Raw genomic sequence first — 14,173 nt, 5'->3', positions numbered from 1 at the left:
CTGGCCTCAGGCAGCATGATGTCCTGCCCCAAGGTGTCCTGGACCTACTTTCTATGTAAAGAAGTGCTGGAGGATGAGACCGGGAAGAGTCCTCTGTGACCCAGCTTCTCCTCTGTAAAATGGGGGTAGAAATGCTCACCCAGGGGATTACTGGTACTTTCAGTGATAAAACACAGTGCAAGCCCATATCCCTGTAGTATTGTGGGATCATAAATGCCCGTATGAATTTAGGCCACTTCTTATTCCTTTTCAATTTTATTTTTACAGGATGATAGACAAGAAACAGAGAAGAAACAGGCCATGGTGAGAAGTCCATTGCACTTTCTGGTTGTTACAACTACTATCCAATTGTATAAGTGCTATTTGTCACTGACCAGTGCTAGCATGGTTCATGGCAAATATTTATCCCATAAAGCATAGTAATTACTGAATTCTTTCTTCTCCTGGGCAGCTCTTCATCTAGTGACTGAGCTCATATCAAGTGTCTAAAGAAGACAGTTTCTGAGGATGGGGTCATGATGGTTGCTGAAGCTTCTACTCCAGAGCTGAAGGGCAGCAGTATTCAGCAGACCACTGACACTTCCATACTGGTAAGATATAATGCCTGGCTCAAATGAGTTCATAGATCTGTACAAGGGTATATGGTGGAGTAGCACACATGAGGTTCACAAAATAGTCTGAAAGTAGAAAAACTACTTTGATCTCATCCTTTAAGAGGATTAGCAGGTGGATTTTTCTTCCATCGCCAGTTCTGTGCTTTGAGTAGCATTTGAGGCCCATCTAGAAAGTTATTCTTAGTTTGAAAGCAATGATATGTCCTGCTTAAGGAAGAAGGTTTATATTATCATGAACTTGCAGTACATATACATATATTTTCTTATATAGATTATAATAAGCAGTGGTTCCCATATATCTCTTAGATGGACACAATGCCTTTACTTTATTTATTTTTAGTGATGCTGAGGATCAAACCCTGTCCCTTTCTTAATGTCTTCTCTCCATTGTCAACTCTATTTTCAAGATTATATATTTTGTCTTCATTACCTGAGGTTCTTTCTTCCAAGTAGTTTAGTCTGTTGGTGATGCTTTCTATTGAATTTTTAATTTGGTTTATTGTTTCCTTCTATTTGAGGACTTTTTGCTTGTCTTTTTTTAAATAGAATCTCTTCCTCTTTATCGAAGTCTTTCACTTTCTGTAATTTCTCTCTGAATTCATTCCTTTACTTCACAGATCAATTTAATTATGCACATTCTAAATCCTTCACTGACATTTCTTTCACTGTGATGTTGATGTATCTTGGTTTGTTTGGGGTGATTTGTTCCCTTGATTTTTCATGTAGTTTGTGTGATTACCTATCTTACACTATGAATCTGAGGCACTAGAGTTTCTACCCCATGTACTTATAGTGTCCCTGAAGGTTTCCAGTACCTCACTGTTTAGGGGGAGACAAATGATAACAACCAATGCAAACAATATACAGCATTAAAACAAATATTTCCTACTATGATGTCTACAAAGTTAATTATCACAATAAACAAAATAATATGATTAGTTATTGCCTATAATAAAACAGCAAGTTTGCAAAAGGGTTTACAATTTCAAATGGTGGACAGGGAGAGAACAGAAATTATATAGGATGTGATTATTATGAGGGAGGAGGAGAGAAGACAGAAGTAAAAGATTAAAGGAAGAGCACAAGAAAGAATAATAGAAATTGGCTATTAGCAGAAGAAAAAAGGAGAATCAAGGGAAATAGCTATATTGCCTGAATAAATTTTTCCCACCCCCCCAAATTGATATGTTGAAACCCTAATGCCCACTCTGATATTATTTGGAAGTTTTACCTTTAAGAGGCGATTAAGTTTAGATGAGGTCATGAGGGTAGCTTTATCAGAACAGAGATGTGAATTATCTCTCACTCTCAGCCACTTGTGGAGGCTACAAGAAAACAGTATATGCAAACTGGGAAGAGGGCTTTTACTAGATAAAGATACTGCCTGCATCTTGGTCTCAAACTATCCAGCCTCCAGAACTGTTAGAAATAAATGTTTGTTCTTTAAAGCAACCAGTTATGGCAATCTGTGTTAGCAGCCCTGAGTAAGCCAAGGGACAGTAACAATATTAGTATTTTTCCCTGTTGTAAAGTCAACATGGGGCTTTGATAATGATAAAACCAAACCATAGCAATGACTTGGGCGTTAGATTTTTCTTTTGTGTGTGTGTGTGTGTGTGTGTGTATATATATATATATATATATATATATATATATATATATATATATATATATATTTTCTTTTGTATATATTTTTAAATTTTTTGAACCCACATATTTAACACCTAAAATAGGAAAGTATGTAAATAGTAAGTAAACAGTAATCACATGAATATTTTTATTTCAGTAATTTAAAAAGAGGTATTTCATGTAACAATAATCTTTCGATATAATTTCTTCCATACTATTCACTAAAAATGTAAAATTGTATCCTAATTACCAAAGATTTTAATAAATAGATCAATTTATATCAATTTAAGTGGTCTTGGTCTCCAACAAACTTTTAATAGCTATTACAGACTGCTTGTTTCAGATTTTGAGGGGGTTTGGAATTCACAAAAATATAATTTACAGCTTGAGTTTAAACCATCATACATGTCTTGTATTTGAAAACAATATTATCTTTCTATTCAGTTTTCTGTAATTCCAGGAAAAGCAACAATGTGGGGATTTCTGCTCAGAGTTTATTCACAACTTGTCTATTAACATTAGTTCCTTCAGTTTTGCACCTTTTAAAAATTGATAGAAAATGCATATAACACAAAATTCAACATTGTAATTTACTTAGAGTGTACAAATAAGTGATTTTTTTAGCATGTTCCCTATTTTGTACAACTATTGCCACCGTCTAAATTTATTAGGGTGTATTATGGCCCAGGATGTGTTCTGTCTCAGCGCATAATCTATGTGAGTTTGGGAAGAATGTGTATTCTGCTATTTTGGATAAACTATAAATGTTCCTCAGTTTATGATGGGGTTATGTTCTAAAAATCCCTTCATAACTTGAAAATATCAGAAGTCAGAGATGTGTTTAATATAGCTAAATTATTGAACATCATAACTGTGTCTAGCTATCTTTTTTTTTAATAATAGAGATTGGAACCAGGGGCACTTAACCACTGAGCTACTCCAGCCACCTTTATTTTTTTTAAATTTTGAGCCAGGGTCTCACTGAGTTGCATAGGGCTTTGCTAAGTTGCTGAAGCTGGTCTCAAGTTGCAATTCTCCTGCCACAGCCTCCCTAGTCACTGGGCTTACAGGCATGCACCCCAGGCCTGGCTTTGTCTAGCTATCTTAAATGTATGAAATACACTTATATTAGCCTATGGTTCAGCAAAACCATCTAATACAAAACTGCTTTTATAATAAGATACTGAATATCTCATTTAATTTATTGAAAACTGTATTGGAGGTATTATTAAAAAAACAGAACAATTGTATGGGTATGCTTTTGGGGCATCAAATAGTCAATTCAGAGGTCAAACTGTTAAGTGGAGGAACCATCTGTATTCTACAGAGAGATTTCAATGATATCTAATCAACTGATGATGCTGTTGACTTCTACTGTGTCCTTACTGATGTTCTACCTGTGAGATCTGTCCATTTCTGATAAATAGGGTAATGTCTCCTAGTATTGATTCATGTGTTTTCCTTGCAATTACATCTGTAATTCCCTCACATATTTTGACACTTTTCTTATTAGTCATGTAAGCAGTAAGGGTATTTATGCCTTTTTTGGAGAACTGACCCATATATCACCATCTAATGCCTCTTTTTATCCATTATAACTTCCTTGCTCTAAAGTCTAATCTGTCTTAAATTAACATATCTTCTAATGCTTTCTTTTGATTATAGTTAGCATAATATATATTTTCCCATTCCTTTTAATCTATTGTGTTTTTATATTTAAAGTTGGTTTCGTGTAAATAGTAATTTATGGAATCTGGACATTTGATCCGTTCTTGTAATTTCTTTTACTTGATATATGTAAACCATTGATGCTTAAAGTGATTATGGATATAGTTGAGTGAATATCTGCCATGTGTGCTACTCTTTTATTTGTTACTCTTGTTCTTTGTTCCTATTTTTTTCTTCTACTCATTTTTTCCTATTTGGAGTTAGTTGACCATTTCTGATTCCATTTTCTCTCTTCTTAGCATTCCGGGTATTTTTTAAAAATTTTTTAGTTGTAGATAGACACAATACCTTTATCTTATTTATTTGTTTTTTAAAATATGATGCTGAGGATCTAATCCAGTGCCTCACACATGCAAGGCAAATGCTCTACCATCTGATACAACCCCAGTCCCTCCAGGTATTTTTTGAAATTTTTGTAGTGCTTGCTCAAGAGAACTTGCAATATACCTTTGCAACTAATGCAAGTCCATTGTCAAATGACAAAATACCACCTTAATTGTAGTGAAATTACCTTATAAAGCAAAGTAATTACAATTCCTCTTTCCTGTCCCTCATGTCATTTATTTCACTTATACATAAGTATATGTGTGTGTGTGTGTGTGTGTGTGTGTGTGTGTGTGTGTTAGTATACATGCAAACATAAAGAAATCATTGTGGCTATTGTTTTGAACAAGTTTTTAAAGATTAATTAAGAATAAGAAAATTAAGCATTTTATTTTCCTTCACAAACTCCTCATCTAATATTATTTCTTTATGTAAATCCAAGTTTCTGACCTAAAGAATTTTTTTCTAAAGAAAATTAATATAAGGTAAGTCTTCTGGTAGTAGATTCCTTAAAATTTTGTTGTCTGAGACAGTCTTCATGCTGCCTTTACTTTTGAGGGTTAATTTCACAGGGTACAGGATTCTTTATTGGTGGCTTTTATCCTAAACATTTAAGCATTCCACTCTATTCTCTTATGTTTTGCATGGCATTTTGAAGAGAAGTCAGATGTAATTCTTATCTTTCCTCCACTACTGCAGGATTATAACCTCTGTATATGTGTGTGTGTGTGTGTGTGTGTGCTGGGCATTGAATCCAGAGGTGCTTTACTACCACTGAACTACATCCCCAGCTATGTCTTGTGAAAGGGTCTTCCTAAGTTGCTGAGGCTGGGCTCAAACTTGTCATCCTCCTGCCTCAGCCTCTGGAGTCACTGAGATTATTGGTATAAACTGCCATACCTGTCTGGATTATATCACAATTTTATGTTTTATCTTTTCTTTAGTTTTCTACATTTTGAATATGAACTTCCAATACTGCATTTAGTAGAAGTGGCAAAAATAGATATTGTTGTCTTGTTCCTGATGGAACAATGCTTGAGAATTGACACTATAAATGAGAACCCATAGAATAGTGATAGCTATACAGTAATGATTCAATAATTAGGAGCTGTTTTTATGAATACTTTAAAATTTATATAGATTGCATAATTTCATAGTTTCACATGTTGTTTTTAAAAGTTTAATAGTCTTACAATGACTTCTATCCAGCTGATGCTGTGTATGTGTTGGTGTGTGTGTGTGTTGTATTGGGGATTAAATCTAGAGCCTTGCATATGAAGCTCTCTACCGCTGAGCTACATTCTCAGCCCTTGTAAAATTTTTATTTTGAGACAAAGTCTCCTCTTGTTATGTTGCCCAGGTTTGCCTCAGACTTAGCAACCTCTTGCTCAGTCTCCCTGAGGAGCTGGGATTACAAGAGTGTGCCACAGCACCCAGCTCTAAGTATCTTGACATATCCCAAAAGTACTTGGAGTAACTGATCTGATAAAACAGCATTACCATTTCTCCACATGGTCAAACAATCTACTGAGGGGTGATCCTTGATTCTCTAGTATATAATGTTGAAATCCTACATTTGTCAAGGACTGATAAATGTCTTGGATGATTTGTTCCCTATTACAGCAGTTATGCCCAAAAAATTCACATGTATGTTAAAATAGTTCCATCTTTTATTGACCTCCAAATCTACATCATATTGATTTATCTCTTTCCTCCTCAGTGTTATTTGAGATGTCCATACTGTAGCAGGGTCCTCCAGACAACAGGGTGGAAAACCCTCCATTACCACACCCCTGTACAGGCTTCCTTGACCTTCTCCCACCTGTTCTCAGTCATCCCCTCTCCAGGACACTGTGGAAACAACTGATCATGCCCCACTGTGTACCCCATCCTCTCTATCATCTTCTGCCTTCCTGGCTCTGTCTATGCCTGCTCCTGCAGGGAGGGTGCCCCAGGGCTTCCTTGCTGTTTCATTGTATGAATGCCCCAGAGCATAAGTATTTGCAGTTTTCTTTACGTTTACCAGTTTTTCTATCAAATAAAATTATTATGTATGTAAGTTCATAAAGTGCATTTTAAAGGAGGTACTGTAGTTTTTTCTCATTGCCTCCACATCTTTGTAGACTTTCTATAATGATGGCATGTTGGTGCCATCTCGTGACAGAATGCTGAATTGCAACTTGAACATGCAGACATGAAAAGTGAGAGGGCAGGGCTGTGGCCAACCTAACAGATTTTTCAAATCCGAGTAGAAAGAGGGCCATCCACAGACCAAAGGAATCCTATGGCCTCCAGACAGAAAGCCCAGTCTCCTTCTATGCTAATGAGAAAGCTGTACATGAAGGGAAAATATTATTTTGACATTTACTTCATCATCGGCCTGTGAACTGACAGAAGGATTAATGAAACAGAATGCCCAGACATAGACATATTTATAATATGACTAAGGCAGCATTTCAAATCGGAAAGGAGATATTATGGATGATTTTGTAAGTGGCATTGTGATAGCTAGAAAATCATTTAATTAAAAAATAAAAAGGGATAGGGATCCTTTTCTCCATCTTACAGCAGGATAAAACCAAATTGTTCTAAATTAAATGTTAAAAACAAATCTTTAAAGTTTTAGAAGAAACAATGGATGAATTCCAAAGATTGACTTGTTTGATGACATAAAAATTATGACTAGATAATTAAATCAACCAAATTAAGCTATATTCATGTATGAATGTATCATGATACATCCCAACATTGTGTATAATTATAATGCACCAATAAAAATTAATAAAAAATTAACAATGACAAAACTTGCATGGCAAAAACATGTTAGATGATTGCAGTGACACTGGGGAAGACATCTTCAACAAAGCATTGATATCTTTGTCTAAATTCTTACCAATATAGAAGCATTAAAAAAAAAACCCTATCAAAGGTATGTAAGAAACATAAACAGCCAGGCACAGTGGGACACTTCTGTAATACCAGAAACTCGGGAGGCTGGGGCAGGGGAATTGCAAGTTCCAGTTTGGGGATATAACTCAGGTAGAATGCTTCTGGGTTCAATCCCCAGTATCACAGGGGGAAAATACACACACACACACACACACACATTTATATACATACACACATATACATAAATACATTTAACAGAAAAAAAATGTAACTTGTTTTTAAACATACAGATCCAAGTTCAAGACCAGCCTGGATAATTTAGTGAGGCCTCAAACAACTTAGCAAGACTCTGCCTTAAAATAAAATATAAAAATGGCTGTCTCTGCATTCAATCCCCACTACCCACCCCATCCCAAATAAGGGTATAAATTGGGCATTTTCTTTCAACTATGCTGAGCTCTGCTGACTTGGTGGATGATGATCTATTGAGGGGCAAATGGGCATTTCTTAACTGTTTCAGTGTGACTGTTCTTTGTGCTGACATTTGTCTGAGAATATTTTTACTTCCTCCCTGATCTCTGGAGTTCTCATAAAGGCTTCTACAACTATGTATTGTTGTAGAGTCTGTGTCTATGAGACTTCCTATTTTGGCTCTTGCTCCAGGGGAAATCCCTCATTTCATTGGAGTCTAGGATGTATGTGAGCTGTCAATTACTCAACCAGCCCCTTTTGGTGGTGAGCTTTCTTAATTTTAGGCTTCTTTTGTAATGAAACCTTCTTTTAGTAGTAGCCCTGTGTTTTTGCCTTTTTGTGTTTTTGCATCGTATCCTTGGAATAGGAGAGATTTGCTGATTTCAAGAATATATTCCTGGTGCTGGGGTTGTGGCTCAGTGGTAGAGTGCTCACCTAGCATGCATGAGGCACTGAGTTCAATCCTAGCACTACATAAAAATAAAATAAAGGTATTGTGTCCACCTACAACTAAAATATAAATATTAAAAAAGAATATATTCCTGTGTAAATTTACTAGATAATATCAAATGCCAACTACAAAAGTTGTAAACTGTTACATGGACCTCAGCTCTTATTATATATGCCAGGTTGAAAATTTCCAAATTGTTCTTCTATATTTCTGGGGTTTTTTTGTTTGTTTTTTACAATGCTGGTTCTTATGAAAACCTCAAATTTTACTCATGATCAGGGTCCTAGGATTGCTTGTTGCTCCTGTAGTGCTCATTGTTCTCATTCTTGTCAGTGCTTGGAATCAGTAAGTATCTATTATGTTTTTAAGAGAGTGAACATTATCTGTCTCCATCCTGGGCTGCTTCACCATCCCCTTATAGCTAATCTTTTTTTTTTTTCAGTTTTGGTTTCAACTGTCCAATTTTTAATAAGATAATCAAACATGGTATGTATTTGCCCACCAGTAAAAGGTAGCATGTTCTACACCAGCATTGTCCAATGTAAATTCCTTCAGAAATGAAAGTGTTCTCTGTCTGAACATTCTCTATCCAAAGTGTGCAAGGTGATTGTCACTGGCTACCTGTGACTGTTGAGCCCATGGCAAGTGTGACTGAGGAAGTGAGTTATAATTTAATTCAAATTTGAAGTATGAACTTCCACGTTTATATTATGGCTTCTTTTTAAAACAATTTTAAGCTTTTTTAGTTGTATATGGAAACAGCACTTTTTAAATTTTTTATGTGGTGCTGAGGACGAACCTAGTGCCTCATGCTTCCTAGGCAAGCGCTCTACCACTGAGCTACAACCTCAGCCCGATTATGGCTTCTTATTGGACAGCTGCAGCTAATACTTTTTTCTGGATCTTCTTTTTTTTTTAACCTAACAATGAATCCCGAAGATCACTCCATAGCAGCAAGAGAGGGATTCTGCATTGTTTTTTATACCTGCATAGTCCTCAGTTTTATAGTAGATTATTTCACCAGCCTCCTGTTTGTGAATATCTGTTATGTTTCTAAACTTGTGCTGTTATGAATTCTCCCTTATCTTTTTGCATTGTATCTTTGACATAGATTCTTAGAAGGCACATTGCTGTTTCCAGGAGTGTCTGCCTTTGTAATATTGCTAGATAGCATCAGATACACTCCATGAAGGTTGTGCCATTTGATATTAGCTCCTGTAGGACATGAGAATGCCTACTTTCTCACAACTATCCAAGGGGAACCGAGGGAGGTGAACATCATGTGAGAAGTCTGTGAAAATCATTTCACTAAATCAGAGAAATTAGATATTTGGACAGGGTTCCCAGGCCTGTGCTTGTCTTTTTTTCATTTTCATTTGTTCTACTTAGTTATACATGACAATAGAATGAATTTTGAATGCATCATACATAAGTGTTGTACTTGTCTTTGAAAATTTGGTCTCTCCTCTTTTTTGTCTCTGTGGCTCTGGGTCCATGTTCCCAACTGGGGGAGGAGGTCTTAATGAAACAGAAAATCTATATCACCACAGGATAGTAATTAGGAAGGGCCTCCCTGCTAGGGAAAATATGGGCACAAAACTAGTTTGGCAATTCACCAACCCTGCCCTAGCACAGGGCTAAAGGAAGACTCTGTAGTTCCCTGCTCATGAGAAGAATCAACACTGAAGCCATATGAGGATTTCATCTTCCTTCACTCCATATCTGTGAGTGAGGAGAAGGTAGCCTATTAGCACTAGGTACATCAGTTTCCCAAGTTTCATCCTCTCCCCACACAACTGTACCATGTCTTGTTCAGATGCTGAGTTTCCAAGATTCAGGGTGACTGTTGGACTCTTGTTGCCTGAAATGCAGTCCATTAAGATAATACAACATAGCAGACCCTTTAACATCCATGTTGCTTCCTTTGGAGATATCCTGTTGTACAGGTCTAGAGAAAGAGAGAGGAGTGTGGGATGTGCATGTAGAACTGGCCTGGCAGTGCCCAGCACAAGCTAGACCCCAGTATATATTTCAAAAATTTGTTACATAGGGCTGGGGTCGTGGCACAGTGGTAGAGCACTTGCCTAGCATGTGTGAGGCATTGGGTCCAATCCTCAGCACCACATAAAAATAAATAAAATAAAGTTATTATGTCTAATGCAACTAAAATTATTATTTTTTAATTTATTACATGTAGGCATAGGAGTAAGCAGAGAATGAAACTATGCATGTGTTCTTTCAGCTTTATACACATGGAAAGTTTTCAGTGAGAACTGAGTTCACACACTTTGTTGTTTCATAATCTGCTTTGACTGTTCATAGAAATGATACCTTTCCTTGAGGTAGAAATGACCTGGAAAAGATGGAGAATGATGCCACCTGGTGATGGGAGTCTGAATTGTAGGAATGGAAGTGTCCAGCAAGAGGCCTGGACACAGGTATGGGATTTGTGGGCTGTGAGGAAGCTGCCTGGATTTATTTGTACATGCCAGTTTTCTGGACTTTTCCACACATTGGAGGTGATCCTACTATCTTTATTCCCACCCTGGGATCTTTTACCATGGTATTAAAAGTCTAGCCTCTGTGTGGACTGAATAGAAAACTGCTTGAATTTATGTGAGAATATTATTATAAAGAAGGTTGAGACATAGAAACATAGGGACACCCACATATACAGAAACACTGTCAAATTGATTTGATCTGCTTCTTTTTAACACATAAAACAGTATACTATGACCATGTTTCCAAAGCAGTGATTATGTGGGCATCATATGTATAATTAGTTCACAATCATTTTCTTTTGAACATTTTAAACAATAAGGTTCTCATATTTAAAATACTATAGTTTACACATTTTTAAAAATGTGCTTAATTTTATTAAATTATTATTTTTGTGCAATTTGCCCATGTATATGGTTATGATTCTTAGTCTATTAATGTGTTTATGAATTTCCTTATTTATAAAACTTTATCTCAATCACTTTGCCACACGACCAGTTAATTTATTTTGTTATTTAAGACATGTAAAACAAAGCTGGGGATGTAGTTCAATGGTAGAGCAACTGCCAAGGATCTGTGAGACTCTGGTTTCAATCCCACATACACATATGTAGGCATGCACATGCCCAAGACATATCAAACATAATTGAAATGTATATTAGTAATTAAAATTATTTTGTCTCCTCTTTCTTTCCCTATAATTTTCTCATCCTTTAATGCAAAGAGAGTTTCCATTGATTAGTTCTTACTTGTTCTCTAGACTTTCTCTCTCTATGTAATACTATAACTTGTATTTAATCATCTATACATATCCATTAGCCTAGGTTGATAGATGTAATTTTTTCTATAGTGGGACCATATTTGACCTTATATTTTGTGACTTGCCTGATTGACTAAGTATGTTTATTTTTGGTGTTTTTCCAAGTATTTGTTTAGGATTTGATTTTGCTTTTAATGTGTATTATTTCTTGATATAATTAACATATGTCAGTTGTTTAAGAATATTCCACACATCAGGGCTGGGGTTGTGGCTCACTGGTAGAGTACTTGCCTGGCATGTGTGAGGCACTGGTTTGATTCTCAGCACCACATAAAAATAAGTAAATAAAAATGAAAGTAAACAAATGTGTGTGTGTATGTGTGTGTGTGTGTGTGTGGAGGGGGGAATTTTATGCATCATGGGTTACAAACTCATGATTGAGTATAGATTAGAAATAGTTTCTCCCATTTGCATACTCTGTTTTGTACTTTACCTACGTGAATAGAATTATACATTTTATAATTATAGTTATTATTTAAAAATAATTATTATTTAAAAATCACATTCTCTTCAAGAAAACAACCAAATTCCAGTGAATTCCAGTGCCTTGTATATCAAATGTCTATCTCAGCTTAGAGTTCAGAGGTGACAAATTTTAATGTTTTGAATTATTTTAGATTTTGAGTCCTAGAACATTTATTAATAGGGTTGCTTCTCTAGGCCAAGTTACCTAACTTTCAATTTTTGTTGCCTGATCTAAGTAATGGGGATAATTACTAATTCTAGCTAGAATTATTACAGTTAAAATAAGATTCAGGCTTCCTTTTCAAATGCCAACAACTTGTGCTGCTTCCAGGGTCCAGTTCAGTATGTCAGAAATTAGATAATCCATATGGAACCCACACCCAGGCCTCTTGGCCACAGGGCAGGATTCCATGCCCACCATCATCTTTATCAATAAAAGGGGAGTGATTACCAAGGGGACATGACATACTCAGGCTTCATATTGAGTTTCTCACCGTCAGCCCTGAAGCACTGGAAACCCATTTTCTAAATGGAAGGCAGCTTGTTGGGCTCAGTAGAAGGTGAGAGATTGATGTTCCACCCTGGAAATGGACATATATTCTGTGAATCTGAGCTTGTTTGTCTGTCATATGGGCCCCAGGGTGCTTTCCTCACAGAATTATTGTAATAAGAAAAAGAAAGGCCCACAGAATGTCTGGCATATGTTAGGATTTTGATATATGTTACTGCCAGTCCACAGTCTCAAGATTTGAGGCATCATCTGGGAAAGTAGCTAGAAGAAGCAGATTTGGGTCCCACCTCATCATGTCCTTTCTTTCCTGTCTTCTTACTTTTCATCTAGTTGGAAAGAATTACTGGATCAAGATAGTTTGTCACCTCTCACCCATTTCTTTATTGAATCAGACATTTGTTTATATCACTTTGGATTTATGCATACATATTGTATAGGTTTTGTCATTTCACATGAAGGAAATGCCAGAATCTTGATTTTTGTGGTGCAGCATGGAATGTGAGTTTCCAGGGAGAAACTATATTTAGTATATACCTGGGTTCTATGGTCATTTTTAAATGAAAAAAAATTCTGTTAACAGACTTGTGCTTTGTTCCAACAACCTGTGCACAGCGTGCCCAATTGCCTGCATCCCCACATACTTCTTCTAATTAGTATGCTTTTTTTCAGGTGGTCTGAAGGGTGGTGAAGGTGTTTTTAAGTGAGAGACAATGGTACAGAAGGGAAGACTACATGGAAGGCATTTATGGAATACAGGAACTTCCTGCACATCTTGGTTGCCATAGGAGCCTGGTGTCATTAGGGTGACCATGGTGAGAGTAATGACATTCTAAAGGGGATGGACTTAACTCTGCTTTGGCATCAGGGCCCTGTATCCAAGTGTTTGGACTAGGCAAAAGGTGTAGATGTCCCATGGTGGGGGCTGAGCCTACCTGGGGTGTGGGGAGATAAAGAGATCCCAGACAGTCACTTCACTACCACCCTGGGACCAGAGCCCCACTGTCATGAGAGGGAGAGAGATGTGGGACTCTCCTGGTCCCGGGCAGTGTGATATCCAGCTCTAGCATATCCTGGATTCACTTGCTATGTGGCCTCATGGTGTGGAAGGATAAGACAGGGAACAGCCCTTTGTGACCCAGCTTGTCCTGTAAAATGGGTACGAGAATGCTCACCCATGGGATTGCTGGAACCAGCAGTAATAACACACATGTAATCCCATAGCCCTGTGATTATTGTGGGTTCATGAGCTCACTTCAGTGCTTAGCATGGTTCTATGTACACAATTATTCCAATAAAGCTTAGTAATATCTGGCTTCTCTGTCTTCCTAGACTGCTCTTCTTCTGGTGACTGAGCTCATAACAGGTTTCTGGAGAAGATAATTTCTGAGGATGTGGGTCATGCTGGCTGCTGAAGCTTCTACTCCAGATCTGAAGAGCAGCAGTTCTCAGGAGACCCCCAACACTTCCATCCCTGGTTAAAAAAATCTATCTATCTATCTATTTATCTATCTATCTATATATATAGAGAGAGATGTATAGATACAGATATATATATACATATTATATATATATATATATATATATATATATATATATATATATATATATATATATTATATATGTATGTGTGTGTGTGTGTATAGACTTGGCTCAAGTGCATTCAGAGATCTGAACAAGAGGATATGGAGGAATAGCACACATGAGATTCACAGATTAACCAAAAATTAGAGAAGCTACTCTGATCTCATCCTTGAAGAGGTCCAGCAGGTAGA

The 14,173-nt window shown here is 36.6% G+C and overlaps 1 long non-coding RNA gene across 1 annotated transcript; it reads left to right on the top strand.

The window, feature by feature from the left end:
• The first annotated feature begins 265 nt into the window (after window positions 1-265).
• Window positions 266-13,799, top strand: LOC143638758 (uncharacterized). Its single transcript, XR_013154626.1, has 4 exons — window positions 266-303; window positions 452-590; window positions 13,071-13,213; window positions 13,731-13,799. It is a non-coding gene; the product is annotated as an uncharacterized LOC143638758 (long non-coding RNA).
• Window positions 13,800-14,173: the final 374 nt, after the last annotated feature.

This window comes from Callospermophilus lateralis, chromosome X, assembly GCF_048772815.1.
Source record: "Callospermophilus lateralis isolate mCalLat2 chromosome X, mCalLat2.hap1, whole genome shotgun sequence".
In the NCBI taxonomy this organism is placed as follows: Eukaryota; Metazoa; Chordata; class Mammalia; order Rodentia; family Sciuridae; genus Callospermophilus; species Callospermophilus lateralis.
The sequence above is the reverse complement of the archived record's forward strand: the minus strand, read 5'-3'. Positions and strand labels throughout refer to the sequence as shown.